We start from the raw sequence: 16,360 nt of genomic DNA on the forward strand, positions 1-16,360 counted from the left end.
GCCCTGCAAAGGGTTTGAGTTTGAGACCACTGCTCTAAGGTATAGAGGGAGAGAGCTCCAAATTGAAGGGGTGGTGATTGAAAAAAATAAGGGTACGACGAGTACCAATTACCTTTAGGGATGGGACATTAAGGGAATGCTAAAGAAATGATAAGTAGTAGTAAAGGGGGCATTTTGAGCCTTTGGGAGATTATGGAAACCAATTTTTGACAGGAACAAGTTAAAACATATCCAGTCATCTTCTATACCAGCACATACACTGTACTAATATTCAGTGACTATGAGGAATGGTTGCTTTTCTGCCTGTGGCTCATGACAGGTTCATCACTAGGGGTGGGGGGGCCTTTTTGCTGTCAGAGTTTTAAATTATTGACCTCAAGATTTGTCACTGAGTGGGAGTGGTAGGGCTTAGACAGTTCCTCAATTCTGACTGGTAACAATCCAGAAGTGGGTGTGATATGTCAAAATCAATTATGCAAATTAGGTTCAAGAAGCACTAGTGAATTGTACTCTTGTACATATACAGTATATCTAATTGGGGAGGGGGGGGACAGTCTGCAAGGTAGAATTTTGGGATCCTAGACCCGATACCTTTTTACAAAATGAGTGATAGATGCATGGAAGTTGGTGGAGACAAATATTGTGCCTGAATTTGGGAGGGTGTGGGACAGGCACACAAGATCTCTTGAGGTGGTGGGTGCTGCGGGTGGACAGACTGGATGGGCTATTTGCAGGGCAGGATTAATTCTTCAAGGGCCCCTAGACTCGCAAGTACACTGGGCCCCCTAGCCCTGCCCCAACCCCATTTACCTGTTTTCTACTTCATTTACACTTGTATTTCTTTTATTTTAAAATTCAAAACAAACAACAAAGATTAGCATACCAGTGTCAGTGTACAGTTTTTCTTTTATGCAACCCGCAAACATCTCTGAACAAATCCATCCTTCCTTCCCACCTTCTTGTCCAGAACTTTAACTCTGAACCCTTTCCATACCTATATAAAAGTGTACTGCAACCTTGATTTATCAATAGGTGGGATTTCCATTTGATTTCACACTTCCCACTAAACAGACGCAAGTTAAATATACAATACCATACAATGATAAACTAATGCAATAACATTTTAAACTCCCTCACCCATTTGCATACCAGTATGTTAATTAGTTCACTTTATGAAAACTCTGGGATTTGTGACAGTATTGAAGAAATAAATCTAAAACGTTGGTCTAAAAACAAACTTTACAACAACTTTCTTTCTTTTCTCCTGGCAAACTCTTCAATGATGTCGTCAAAATCCAAGGAGACTGTAAATTTGTTCTCAATTGCTAGTAAAGCAAATGCATTTTGGCTTTCTTCCTTCACTGTTGCTTGAAGATAATTCTTCACACGTTTCAACAAAGAAAATGACCTCTCTCCTGAACAGTCAGAGAGTGGTAAAGCTAAATACATTCGAAGGCATGTATCTACATTGGGAAATGTGGCTCTCAGACCTAGCTCTCTAAGTTTCTTGTACATGGTCACTGCTGATGTATCTGCATTTTGAAACACTGAGCTGAAATGGCAAAACTCATCTGTAAAGTCTTCCTCCAAGTCCTGTTTGTAATGTAACTTTAAATTATCTGCAGCTGCACGAACTTCAAAAATATTCAAAGATTTAAACTGTGTCAGAAATCCAAATTTCTTCTCTAGTTCTTTGTAAGCATTGTTTCGTCGTAGGAGTTCCTGCACTAGACAGTCGCAGATGACATAATGTGTTTCAATAATGAATGCTTCTCGTCCTGAGCACTTCACTTCTGGATCTGCAGACTCAAACATCCTTTTCCTGTTTCTACTCCTTTGGCTTTCCGCCCTGTAACTTTCCGTTGTTAGTTTTTCTGCCTCCATTTCATAGGTTTCAAAGTTATTTCTCACCTGTTCAACAAAGTTAATTAGCGAGTCATACAAAACAGAAATTGTGCACAGATCCAATTCTACCTGTTGCAAAGCTTTGCTTGTAGAGTTGATTTTTTTCAAGATAGCATCCCACGTGACAGTCATAATTGCAGTTTCCAGACTGTCCATAATGGTTCTTAACTGATGTGCTTCATACTGAGCTGCTTTGGGATGCCCATTATCAATAGTTATTTTGGCAATTGCATCCTGAATGGCTTTGTAGCCATATCTTAAAGCCCTTGTCGCATCAGCTCTAGCTGACCATCTAGTTGAAGACAGGCTTTTAACTGTCAGACTTTGGTTGCTGTTTTGGAGATGGGATGTGAGAATCTCCCAGCGCTGAGTTGAAGCAGAGAAGAAATTGTAGAGATTCTGCATAAAGCTGAAGAATGAAACAGCTTCCAGACAACATTCTGCAGCACTTGAGCCAACCAAATTTAGAGAATGTGCAGAGCATGGAACAAAGTCAGCTAGAGGATTTGCATCTTTAATCTGTGCCTGAAGTCTAGAATATTTACCAGCCATATTACTGGCATTATCATAGCTCTGTCCAAGACAGTCTCCCAAATCAATGTCCAGTTCTTTCAGCATTGACATGACAGTTTTTGCTATATGTTCATAAGTATGAGCACGAAGAGATATGAATTTTAGAAATCGCTCAACAGGCTCGTCACTCTCCTGCTGGACATATCAAATTATCAAAGTGAGCTGGTCGATATGAGCAACATCAGGGGTGGAATCCACTATAATAGAAAAGTACTTGCTACTTTTAATTTCACTGATGATGGCATTCTGAACTTTTTCAGACATTACATGTATGAACTCATCACAAATGGTCGAGGACAAATAATTAGTGCTTCCTCTGCCAGCATTTTCATATTTAGTTAGATGCTCTGACAAAAGTGGATCAAAGTGACTAATTAATTCTAAGCATCCCAAAAAATTACCATTATGCGGTGATGAGAGCAGTTCATCATCGCCACGGAAAGGCAACCCCCTTGCAGCTAGAAACTGAACAGTAGCAACTACACGTTTCAAGACATTTCGCCAATTTCTTCTCTCTCCTTCTAGTTGATTAACTAAATTAGAATCGATTCGCGCAGTGACATCTCTAAGTGAACACATACTAAGCACAGCATTTCGATGATCAGTTGATTTCTCATGATCACATAAGTGAGTAGAGTTATTTTTCCAGTCATTGAATCCGGAACTGAAGACAGTTTCTTTCTTTGAGAATAATTTGCAGCAATAGCAATAAAGTGACCCTCTAGAAGGAGAGTATACTAGCCATTCCCTCAACAGTAATTCTCCATTTTTTTTTCTTTGATAGAAATTCTCCTTTGTTAAGCTCTCGCTTTTCTTTCCATATTTTCTCAAAGAAGCAGTGAAATCATCAATGTTTTGACTAGGTTTGTTTAGAGAAAAATAGTTTTGCAGGTTTTCATCAACAAACCATTTGGCTGGATCACTAGAATAGCTAGCAATGGTTTTGTCTGAACAGGGTTGCTGTATGGCAATAATTTCCCATGAACTTCCTGAAGTTTTAGCTTGCTCTTGAGCCATGGAGACCTCCTCCTCTGCCATGGAGACCTGCTCCTCTGCTGTTGAATGATGCTCACTTGTGGCCGATTCATTTACCAGGGAATCAACCTGCGAATCAGCCATTTCCGTTAACTGAAAACCTGGTGACTGTGACAGAAATCGCTCCAATGTTCCCCACTGTCGTTTATTCTTCTCTTCTTCTTGCCTTTTTCTTTTGCATTTTGCTGCTCCCGAGAGAGACATAGTGTGCTGTATCCTTGTTAGAAGGTAACTTCTGTAAGGTGTATCCTGCTGCTCTTATGCTTCCTGTGAACAAAAAGACACATCTGTTTCCAGTGAGGTGACTTCTAAATTTCCTACACATCATTCCAATGTATATAGCACTCAGTCACAGTCTTATTTCTGTTATTGGAACTGTCCCAGGATGTAGAAGACTACCAGAATAGGCAAAACAAAAGCTAGAAGGGAGAAGTAGACCAATTGTTTAAAGAGATGGAGCACCATACAAAGTGACAGCAGGCTGAAGGTGGGTTGAAAGGTGGGAAGTTCAAGACAGCCTCTATAAATAGCAGCTTTACTTTATTACAGCAGTTAAAACATGTCCAGTGTTGTTTTAGGCTTCTTTTGAACCTTCTTGTCCTGACACACACTTTCAAAATTCCCCTTATATGAAGTAAAACTATCATGGTAAACCAATTCTACACAGTCCTTGCTAGTCAAGGATATTAGGATCAGTAAACCCAGTTCTCAGAGCTATACTCCAATCAATGGAAGGTCTAATGCAGTGCTTCTCAACCTTGGAGGTACACAAATCGCTTGTTGGGGGTATGCGCTGCCATGGATATTGCCTGCCCAGCCGCCACCGCCAGGGATCCCTCCTTCCTGTCCATCCCCCTCCATCAAAGCCAAGCCAACCTTAGACCCAACTCCTCTCAGCTGGATCCGGCTTTCCCCAGTTCCCAATTTCCCCACCTACCAACTCCCCGCCATTGTATTTTTAAAAACTTTGGGTGGTCAGCGGCAAACCAAAGCCAGCCTCCCACTGTCTGCCTGCCTGGCCCAGAAGTGTTATTTCTGCAGCCTACGCAGAACGTTGCAAATAGAACACTTCCGGGGCAGGCAAGCAGATGGCGGGAGGCATGCTTCGTTTCCAATTCCCCCATCTACCAGCTCCCCGCTGCTGTATTTTTAAAATCTTTGGGCAGCCGGAGTTGCAATGAAGCCAGCCTCCTGCCTGACCCAGAAGCATTCGTTCAGAAGCGTTCTGTCTATGCAGAATGAACACTTCTGAGGCAGGCAGACGGCAGGAGGCTGGCTTCGTTGCGCCTCTGGCTGCCCGAAGATTTTAAAATACAGCGGCGGGGAGCTGGTAAGGTAGGTGGAGGAATTGGGAACTGGGGAGAGGTCGGATCCAGCTGAGAGGAGTGGGGACTGGAGTTGGGCAGAAAGGAAGAACAGATGCTGCATGGGCTGGGGGGATTAGGAAGGGATGGAAAGAGAGATGCTGATGGGTGAGAACAAGAAAAGAGAATTTTTGGATATAGGTGTAGAGTGAGAGGGAAAGTCAAGGGGAAAGGAAGAAAGAGGGAAATTGGGCATCGAGAGAGGTACAGAAGCATAGGGGAGAGAAGGATAAGAGGGAGAAATGTTGGGTATGGTGGTGAAGAGGAAACAGAGGGACAGATTGAAGGGGATGCAAGATGGAGGAATATTAGGCATAGTGATAGAGGGAGAGATGTGGCATGGTGCTGGAGAGGGGTGACAGAAAGAGAAGTAGGCATGGGGCTGGTGGGCAGTGGTGGAAAAAGGCTGCATATGCTCTAGGACAGTGGTTCCCAAACCTGTCCTGGAGGACCACCAGGCCAATCGGGTTTTCAGGCTAGCCCTAATGAATATGCATGGAGCAGATTTGCATGCCTATCACTTCCATTATATGCAAATCTCTCTAATGCATATTCATTAGGGCTAGCCTGAAAACCTGATTGGCCTGGTGGTCCTCCAGGACAGGGTTGGGAACTAGAGAATGACACGGTGGCGGTTTACCCGCGGCCACCGCATTTTAGCCGCGGGTCACCGCCGAAAACGGGGAAGAAAACTAGCAGTCGCTGCAGCGACGGGGACAAGGCCATTCACTGCCCGCGGGGCGGTGAATGGGTCTTGTCCCCGCAGTGAGGTATGAAGGATCGCGCGGTCCCCGCAGCTCACACCCGCCTGCCCAATCGATTCTAGTGTTTAGCCAGCTCTCTCCCTTCTCCTCACCTTAGTTTGTAGATTTTCTTTTTCGGCGACCCGCACGCTATCAAAGAGCCGCTGCTGCTCAGTTTCGATCTTCTGCTCTGACGCAACCGGAAACAGGAAGTTGCAGCAGAGCAGAAGATTGAACACTGAGCAGCCGCGCGTGTGCGCCTCTTTGGGAAAGCGTGCAGGTCGCTGAAAAAGAAAGCCTGCAAATTAAGGTGAGGAGAAGGGAGAGAGCTGGCTAAACACTAGGATCGATTGGGCAGGCGGGTGGGGGCTGCGAGGACCGTGCGATCACCCGTGTTCCCGGCTCAGACTGTAAGGAGGGAGTGAAAGGGAAAAGGATTCTGGGCCAAGGTGATGAAAACGGAAAGAAAAACCCACAGCAGGAAAGAAAGGGAAGGACAGGCAGGTGAGCCAGATGCTAGAAGCAGGGGGGGGGGAAGAAAGAGGGAAAAAAGCTAGATGGGGTTGAAAAGAAGAGACACACTGGTATGGAAGAGGAAGATAGGGGAAATCTGGACACAGGAAGGTAACAGAAAGAGGGGAAATTATGTGCATGGGGCATAGGGACAGAGACAAAAAGGGGACATGCCATGGGGATGGTATATGGACACAGGGGGGGGCAATGGCAGATACATAGGGGAGATATTAGAAAAGTATATAAAATCGTACCCGTTTGAGGCTTTTATGTATGCAGCGGTGACGGTGACGGGGCGGTGAATGGGGTTGCAGTGGCGGTGACGGGGCGGTGAATGGGGTGGCAGTGGCGGTGACGGGGCGGTGAAGGGAATGACGGTGACGGGGCGGTGAAGGGAATGACGGTGACGGGGCGGTGCAGAGGATGGTGAGACGGGGACGGGGCGGTGACGGGGACCAATTTTTTCACCGTGTCATTCTCTATTGGGAACCACTGCTCTAGGAGATGAGACACTGAGAAATGTTGGATGTGGCAGTAGAGGAGTGAGAGAGATGCCTGGATCTCTCAAGACAGATTGACAGTGAGGGAGACATGTTGCCAATAGGGGTGGAGGAGAGCGGAAGAAAAGTTGGACTCATGGAGGAACAGAGATATTCAATGGGGAAGGGTATGTGGTCCAGAGATGAAGGGTGCAGGAGGCAGAAAGAAAGAAATATTGGGTTTACAGTCAGAAGGAAGTGTAACCAGACTCATGAAATCACCAGACAACAAAGGTAGGAAAAATTATTTTATTTTCAATTTAGTGATTGAAATGTGTCCATTTTGAGAATTTATATCTGCTGTCTATATTTTGCACTATATTTGTCTATTTTTCTATAGTTGTTACTGAGGTGACATTGCATAGTTTAAAGTCATCTGCCTTGACCTCTTTAAAAAAAAAGAAATATAAATGATAATTTAAGATTTTTTCTGCATACCATGTGCATTGTGTTTTTTCAATTTTGTGGTTACCATTATCTATACAGTGGTGCCTCACACAACGAACTTAATTGGTTCCAGGAGCAAGTTTGTTATGTGAAACGTTCGTTATGTGAAACGCGTTTTCCCATAGGAATACATGTAAAAAAAAATAATTCGTTCTGCAGCATAAAATATGCTAAGATGACATAAAAAAGATAAATTTTTTGTTATTATTTTTATTTAGATACATCTAAAAACATACATCTCCCTGTCCTTTTACTTCCACTATCTTCCTATCCCATCTCTATTCCCTTTTGTCCCTCTCCCCATGATCAATCATCTCACCACCTCTCTCTGCCCTCACCCTCAGGGTTCAAGATTGCTTCCACTCTTTTTCCTGTTGTTCTCTCTGCCTGTCACCCTATGATTTAGCATCCCTTCTGCCCTTGTCCAATATTTCCCCTTCTCTCCCTCCCTCTCATCCCCTGCTCCAACATGTGCTTTCAGCGGCCTTCTCCCCGCTTAAGCGTCTTTTCTTCTCCACTCCACCTTTCCTCCCTCCCTGCCTCCACCTTTGTGGCGCTTTTGCACCCGACCGACAACAGAACAGGCCCGGTCGGACAAATCTCCCTGTCCTGTAGCCGCGAATCTAAATTACCTTCTTACAGCAGCTGGATTATTGAAGCTGCTGTAAGAGGTAATTTAGATTCGCGGCTACAGGGCAGGGAGGTTTGTCGGCCGGGCCTGTTGTCGGTCGATCGGGGGACCTGACCAGCTGTGCACATTCTTCGGGGCGGACCGCCCCCTCCCCCCTCTTTCGTTCGCCATTGCCTTCTTCCTACCTGCCCTGCCGCAGCCGCACACAGCCGAACGGAAGTCTTCCTGATGTCAGCGCTGACGTCGGAGGAAGGGAGGGCTTTGCTTAAGCCCTCCCTCCGACGTCAGCGCTGACATCGGGAAGATTTCCGTTCGGCTGTGTGCTGCGACAGGGCAGGTAAGGAGAAGGAGACTACTCTCGCGGCTCGAGCAACCCCGCTGCGATCCAACCCCGCAGGAACCCCGGACTTCGTTGTGTGAAACGAAGTCCGTTGTACGAATCAAGACATAAAGTTCGTTGTGCGCAGCGTTCGCTGTGCGAGGCGTTTGCTGTGCGAGGCACCACTGTATATATAAAATCGGAGGTGTGTATGTGTGTGTGTGTATGTGCCGCGATCACGCAAAAACGGCTTGACCGATTTGAACGAAACTTGGTATGCAGATCCCTCACTACCTGGGGTGATATGTTCTGGGGGTCTCGCGGCCCACCTGCACACGTGGGCGGAGCTACAAACAGAAAATCAGATTTCACCCATTCATGTCAATGGAAAAAAACAGAAAATCATATTTCACCCATTCAAGTCAATGCAAAAAATGTAAAAAGCTGTGGGACCGATTTGAACGCAAATTGGTATGCAGATCCCTCACTACCTGGGGTGATATGTTCTGGGGGTCTCGCGGCCCACCTGCACACATGGGCGGAGCTACAAACAGAAAATCAGATTTCACCCATTCAAGTCAATGGGAAAAATGTAAAAAGCTGTGGGACCGATTTGAACGAAACTTGATATGCAGATCCCTCACTACCTGGGGTGATATGTTCTGGGGGTCTCGCGGCCCACCTGCACACGTGGGCGGAGCTACAAACATAAAATCTTATTTCACCCATTCATGTCAATGGAAAAAATGTAAAAAGCTGTGGGATCTCCAGTTATTTTACTTAGCAACCTTGACCCACCAAAACTTTGCAATGGCACAAGGCTTTGTGTAAAGAGGTTCATGTCCAATGTAATTGAAGCGACTATCTTAACCGGAAAGGGACAAGGTGAAACCGTATTTATCCTGCGGATACCACTTATTCCAACAGATCTTCCTTTTCAGTTTAAGAGATTGCAAATTCCAGTGAGACTTGCATTCTCTATCACAATCAACAAATCACAAGGACAGACTATTACATACTGTGGAGTGGATTTAAGATCCCCCTGTTTTTCCCATGGACAACTCTATGTTGCTTGCTCATGGGTGGGTTCACCCAAGAATGTATATGTTCTTGCTCCTGGAGGTGAAACTAAAAATGTTGTTTATAATCAAGTTTTGTGTTAGTAATATTTCACATTATTATTTGAATATTGTACTTTTTATAAAGCTGTAAAAAAATAATTTATTTCACCACTATAAAGTATCTTTTTTTGAATCCATTTACAGTGTTATTGCTATAATTAAATACCCGTGCAACGCCGGGGCATCAGCTAATGTATTAATAAGATTATATTGTAAACAGATGGAAGAAATTGCATTACACTTAGTACTATTATGGGGGTGAGGTCCTTGGTTCATATTTGTTAGGCTTAGGGGGTACTTGGCTTGAAGAAGCTGAGAAACACTGTCTTTGAACTCATATACATAAATTAAGCAATGACCATATACATAATCATGTAATGCTACAAATAAATCTACAATCTATAAACCAAAGTCAACAGTCATAATCTACAAATTGAGTTAATTTGTTATGCTAGATTGATGTCCAGGCATGGATTTAGTCAATCAGGTCTACAACTAGAATTTTTCACATTGTTCAAATGTATTGTAAAGCAATAATACTATCCAAAACATAAGTCTATATTAATAACCAAGTTTACAACTCCTCTCAACTTTCTCATTCTATGTCATCCAACTGTAACCCATATGAATATATAAACAACCAAATCTGTAACTCCTCTAGTACATTCCACTCCATGTATGTTAACTTGTAACGAAACAAGGCAAGTGGTCCACCAAAGAATCCAACATGAAACAAAAGAAGATTGGCAGACAATAAGGAGATTCAAATCGGGTTTATTCAATGTGCTCCCAAGAACCATGGCTGTTGCATTACGCCAAACAAGGCTGGTTAACGCTAACAGAAAACCTTGTCTTTCATACACAGAACCACCCTCACCCAGTATGGAATAAGTAATCACAAAATAACCCCTCTCCCCCTTTTTACAAAAGCATGGAAGAGGTTTTTAGCGCTGGCTGGCATGCTGAATGTTCTGCGCTGCTCTGACACTCATAGGAACTCTATGACTGTCAGAGCAACGCAGAGCAATCAGCATGTTGGCTGGTGTTACAAACCAAAGGAAGGGGAGATTTGATAGAGACCTATGTGGTGTAAATGCACATGAGTCGAGTCTCTCGTTTGAAAGGAAGCTCTGGAATGAGAGGGCATAGGATGAAGTTGAAAGGTGATAGGCTCAGGAGTAATCTAAGGAAATACTTGTTTTTACTGAAAGGGTGGTAGATGCGTGGAACCAGTGTTCTCCTCAGGGCCTTTTAACCGTGCGCTCCGCCCGGCTAATTTAGATGACCGCCCGGCGAATCCTGCTGCTACCGCCGATGCTCCTTCCCGTGCTGACTCGCCGCCGAAAATTTTGTTTGATGCCTGCCTTTTTTTTTTTTTGCCAGCATGCTTTTACTTGCTTCAGGCCTTCCTCGTTGCCGGTTCCTGCCTACTTTCTGTTTCCGCGAAGGCAGGACCCGGCAGCGAGGAAGGCCCGAAGCAAGTAAAAGCAGCAAGTTGTAAGCTTCCCTCCGGGGCTCTATCGTGTGCGTGCCGGCTTCCCTTCTCTTCTCTCCCACCCACGGAACGTAACTTCCGGTTTCGGGGGGAAGAGAAGGGAAGCCGGTATGCACACGTTAGAGCCCCAGAGGGACGCTTACAATTTGCTGATTTTACTTGCTTCGGGCCTTCCTCGCTGCCGGGTCCTGCCTTCGCGGAAACAGAAAGTAGGCAGGACCCGGCAACAAGGAAGGCCCGAAGCAAGTAAAAGCAGCAAGTTGTAAATTTCCCTCCATCACTGACCTATGGAAGATAGGTCAGCAACGGAGGGAAGCTTACAACTTGCCTAGCGACTCTGTCGATGGGTATGTGAGCTGGGAGGGATGGGAAGAGAAATACTGCTGCTGCACCGAAGAGGGGAGGTGGGAAGAGAAATAGTCTGCTGCTGCACCCATTTTGGGGGGAAGGGAAGAGAAATGTTGCTGCTGCACCCAAATTTTTGGGGAGAGGGGGGAAGAGAAAAGCTGGTGCACCCAATTGGGGGGAAGAGAAAAGCTACTGCTTTACCCAATTGGGGAGGGGGGAGGGGAAGAGAAGTGCTGCTGCTGCTGCACCCAATTGTGGGGGGGAGGGGAAGAGAAGTGCTGCAGCAGTACCCAATTGGGGAGAGAAAGGGAAGAAAGACCAGGGAAGGAAGAGGAGAGGCAAGAGAAGCCAAGACCATGGGAGGGAGGGAAGGAAAGGAGCTACCAGACCATGGAGGGGGAGAGAGATGTCAGTGCATATGGGGGGAGGGGGAGGAGGGAGATGCCAGGGCATGGGAGGAGAGAAGGGAAGGAGATAGAGATGCCAGACCATGGGGTGGAGTGGGAGGGAGGGAAGGAAGGAAGGAAAAGAGAGCGATGCCAGAGCATAGGGGAGGGGGTGAAGCTGAAATAGATCATGTACAAAGGAGAGAAAGGGCACAGGATATACAGTTTATTGAAGGGACATAGAAAAAGGGAAGATGCCATATGGAACAGAGAAGGAAAAATTATGTTCTTACCTGTTAATTTTCTTTCCCTTAGACGCAGCAGATGAATCCAGAGACCAATGGGATAGCCCACATCTACCAGCAGGCGGAGATAGAGAAACTGATTAACAGGTGGTCCTATTGGCTGGCACTCCTCCTGTTTATCCAGTATAGCTCCTTGCCCAAGCATCCGTAACCATCAATAGGCATAGCATGTAAAAAACTTCTTTCCCATAACAAATCTCAAAATGCAATAATACAGAAAACAACCTGCCACAATAACAAACTGCGAAACTTGCAAAAGAAAAAACCGAGAGACAATATCCAGAAAGGGTGGAGCTCTGGATTCATCTGCTGCATCTAAGGGAAAGAAAATTAACAGGTAAGAACATAATTTTTCCTTTCCTAGCAACAGCAGCAGATGAATCCAGAGACCAATGGGATGTAGCAAAGCAATCCTCGATCTGGGTGGGAAGCAAACGCCGCCTCCGCAACAACCGAAGCACAAAACGCTCCTAACGCATGCGCCCCCACATCCAAGCAGAAATGCGGAGAGAAAGCACTCTTGTAAGACCAAGTAGTCGCGAGACAAATCTCCTCCAAGGAAAAACCTCTGGGCCGAGCCCAAGAAGTAGCCATCGCTCCGGTAGAATGGTCGTGAAGTTCTTTCGCCAACTGCTTCCCTGCCAGCAAGCAAGCATAAAGAATGTCCTCCTGGACCCATCTAGCTATGGAGGCTTTGGACGCCGCCATATGTTTGAGGCGTCCCTTGAAGAATACAAAAAGGTGATCTAAACAACTAAAAGTCATTAGAAACCTTGCTCGCGGAGAACGCTACGCACTTTCAAAAAATTCAGTGAAGAAAAGCACATCTCCCCATTTCTCCTCCCAGGAAGAAGGAAGGAAAAGTGAGCATGTCATAAAAGAAAGGATGACACCTCCTGAGAAAGAATTGTGGTACCGTCCGAACTGATACCCCAGATTTTGGAAATCAGAAATAGGAATCCCCGCTGAACAAGGTCTGCAACCCGGAAAACTGCAGAGCCGAAGCTATGGCCACAAGAAATCCCGTGTTCCATGGCACAAGGAGGAAATGAAGCCTTCAGTAAACTGCGAAGAAGTTCCTGAAAAATGCACTCCGGACTTTCTAATTGGTGTACAAATATACCGTACTCCGTTTAGGAACTGACTACATGTAGCTGAGAATTAATCGAAGAGCAATATACCTAGCCCTTGTAACAAACTAAGAATGGCACTTGAAGCTGAAGGGAATTGAACGCTAAGCCCCCGATAATGCCCCTGTGCCAAAAAGGAACTCCAGAAGGGTGCAAATGTTGAGAAGTATCCAAGAAAGGAAAAACCTCCAAAAGGAAGCAGAAGCCACAAGTTAAGAAGTCTGTAGCGCCTGGATAAGAGAAGAAACAACCTGCTTCGCATTAGCACGTCAGTCATGACTACTCAAAAGCTAGGTCGTAATACCAAAATAGTATGAATATCCATGTTGAGCGGACCCTAGGTGAGCAAATCCGGAGATACCAGGAAACTTCATAGTCCAGCTGTCGAAAGACTTATCAGATCCGCATATCAAGGATGGCGCAGCCAAGCCAGAGATTCTACAATACTGTGCCCGGAAAGCGAACTTGAGATGGCAAATCCAAGCTAAGATCAGCCAGGGGAAAACACTGAAAAAGGGAAAAACCAGAGGCGAAAAAGAAGCCACGCTGCTACCCCCTCTGACTCCCAGTCCCTGTGCCGGCTGAAGAAGCTAGGAAGCTTGGAATTTTGAGACGAGGCCATGAGGTCTAGGCCCAGGAGATCTCACATCCATAAAAAGAGCTGGAACGCCTGAGCCAAAATTCCCAATATCCAAGATGTAGAAGATTTCACTATTATTCACCTATACACTTTCTAGAGCGTACACAGCGCTGCACACAGTAACATACACTAAATGGGCCATGCTCAGATGGCGCGGAGAGAAAGTCTATCCACACTCTTTTCCTGACTCATAAAATGAACTGCCAACAGAAGAGGAAGATGAGGTTCCACCCATCGAAGTAGAACCACAACATTACCCGCCAACTGAGTACAGCACCTACTGCCCAGGTTGTAGAGAAACACCCCCATCATAATACTGACTGAAAAGACCTACAGTGTCATTCTGGAAGAATGGTCTGAAGCTCCAAAAAGGTAGCCTGATCATGCTCCAGAGTAGAAGAGCGAACAAGTACTGAGTCGCCTATTAATACCAGACTCCTGGAGCTGAGGATGGAAGGTACCCAGCCCCCCAACCCGACAGCCCGGGATGTGTGGTGACCATAAGCTAGTCCAGCAAAGACCGAGGCATGCCTTTGAAAAGAGAAAAAAAAAAAAAAAAAAATCGCTGCTTGGCTGGCCTGGAACTTCCTCTCCGACGTTAGAATTGACGTCAGAGGTGAAGTCTTGTGAGTCCGGCGCTTGTAATTGCCTGGCCTAGCTCAGGGAAGCAGCAGGGAGAAATCGGCATGGTGGCTTATGAGGTAGGGAAAGAATCAGGGAAGTGGAGAAATCGGCGCAATGGCTTGAGGGGGCAGGGGGAGATAGAAAGAAAGACAGGCAGGGGAGAGAGAGAGAAAAAAAGAAAGGCAGAAATAAAGAGGGGGCAGGGGGAGAGAGAAACATGCAGTCAGGGGGGGAGACAGAAAGAAAAGGGAAGTGGCAGAAAGAAAGAAATATTGGATTTACAGTCAGAAGAAGGAAGAGCAACCAGAGACTCATGAAATCACCAGACAAAAATGTAGGAAAAATGATTTTATTTTCAATTTAGTGATCAAAATGTGTCCTTTGAGAATTTATATCTGCTGTCTATATTTGGCACTATTGTCCCCTTTTACTAAACCGCAATAGCGGTTTTTAGCGCAGGGAGCCTAAGAGCATCGAGAGCAGCGCAGGGCATTCAGCACATCTCCATGCGCTAAAAACCGTTATTGCGGTTTAGGGAGGAGGTATATTTGTCTATTTTTGTATAGTTCCTGAGGTGACATTCCATAAAGTCATCTGCCTTGACCTCTTTGAAAACCCGCGGAATATAAATGATAATTAACATTTTCTCTGCGTACAGTGTGCTTTTTAAAATTTTATTGTTGGTAGATCATTTTGACTTGGTCATTTTAAAAAGTAGCTCGCAGCCCAAAAAGTGTGGGCACTCCTGCTGTAGAGCCATTCTTGTATGACTGGATGAGCTATATTTATATATTTTTTTTAGTTGTTTAAATTCATGCAGAAATAAATGGTTAGATTGAACCTAATGACTTCATTAACGCCTTTCCCTTTTTTAAACCTCTAAACCATTTGAAAGAGCAAATATCTAATTATTCCCTTCTAGCATTGGATGCTTCTTAAATTTAGTAAAAATATTCTTTTACAAGTGTCAAACCTTAAAAAGGAAGTCATATTGAGCATTGGAAAATAATAATAATTAACTAATAAAAATAGTACACATTTAGGGCTCCTTTTACTAAGTTGCGATAGTGGTTTTAGCATGCGCTTAGCATGTGCAGAATTACCACGCGCACTAGAAACTAATGCCAGCATTGAGCTGGCGTTAGTTTTTCCGCTTAGCGTGGGAGTTTGTGCATGCTAAACATGTTAATTTTCCCCACCACCAAATTTCCCCATCCCACCCGGCTACTTTTTCATGCCACCTGGCTGGAAAAAAAATTCTGGGAGAACACTGCGTAGAACGGTCTCCCGGAGTAGGTGGTGCAGTAATATAAGGGAATACCTTTCTTTACAGAAAGGGTGGTGGATGCGTGGAACGGTCTCCCAGAGGAGATGGTGGAGTAATCTAAGGAAACACTTTTTTACAGAAAGGGTGGTGGATGCAAGGAACGGTATCCCGGACGTACTGTTATGAAAGAGATGAAGGGGGAGAACTACATGTCAATATAGGACAGAGAGCCATTGAAGGGTAGTACAAAAAGGGGGGGGGGGGGCGGCATCTGTTGGATAAGGTATTGAAAGAGATTAGACTAGAAGTCAAAGGCATTTTTGAATAAAAATGTATTTAGTTTTACTGTATTTAGTTCTGTGGGCATTGAGTTCCAGAATGGGAGGGAGGGGGCTGTGACTGAGAAGATGTTGCTCGAGTCATGCTAATGAGACATATGGAAGGTGTTGGGTGTTTGATCTTAGGGTTCTTAAAGGGGCATATGGGATTAAGAGTCTATCCTGAAATTCCAGCAGATTTGTGATACATTTTTTGAATGTTAGGATTGTTATGGATTGTTAGGAATGTTATGTGATTCTATAGAATACTGGGAGCCCAGTAGGCCTTTATTAAGAGTCAAATCAATTTAAAAACTTTAAAATATTTGTTCTAAAGAACATTTATCCCCCTCATACCTTTTAAAGCCTTCTGCTGCTTTTATTTCTCTCCTCCCCCCCCCCCCGAGACTGGAGTACTACTGCACCCCCCCTGCTCTTGAACCGACAGCTACACGCGCATGCTCGCCCAGTTCCCACAAAACGCTAATGCCTGGCCCCAAAATCTTTGATGAAGCTTTTCCCGGGCTTTCCCCAACACTATCCACCATTTCCTGGTCCGGTTCTTTTTATCCCAAGGCCCTTCCCGCGCATGCCCGGAAGCTCTCTCAGCCAGGCAGCACAACACAGCTCCGCTTTCCTGCCTCTCACAATAGCTCCG

At 45.1% G+C, this 16,360-nt stretch overlaps 1 protein-coding gene and 1 pseudogene across 3 annotated transcripts in view; both read right to left on the bottom strand.

The window, feature by feature from the left end:
- Positions 1–16,360, bottom strand: part of GSTCD (glutathione S-transferase C-terminal domain containing) — a 186,073-nt gene that overhangs the window by 169,287 nt on the left and 426 nt on the right. The gene's annotated exons all lie outside the window — the stretch shown is intronic.
- Positions 513–16,098, bottom strand: LOC117365812 (annotated as a pseudogene).

The sequence above is a fragment of the Geotrypetes seraphini genome, chromosome 1, assembly GCF_902459505.1.
Source record: "Geotrypetes seraphini chromosome 1, aGeoSer1.1, whole genome shotgun sequence".
Classification (NCBI taxonomy): domain Eukaryota; kingdom Metazoa; phylum Chordata; class Amphibia; order Gymnophiona; family Dermophiidae; genus Geotrypetes; species Geotrypetes seraphini.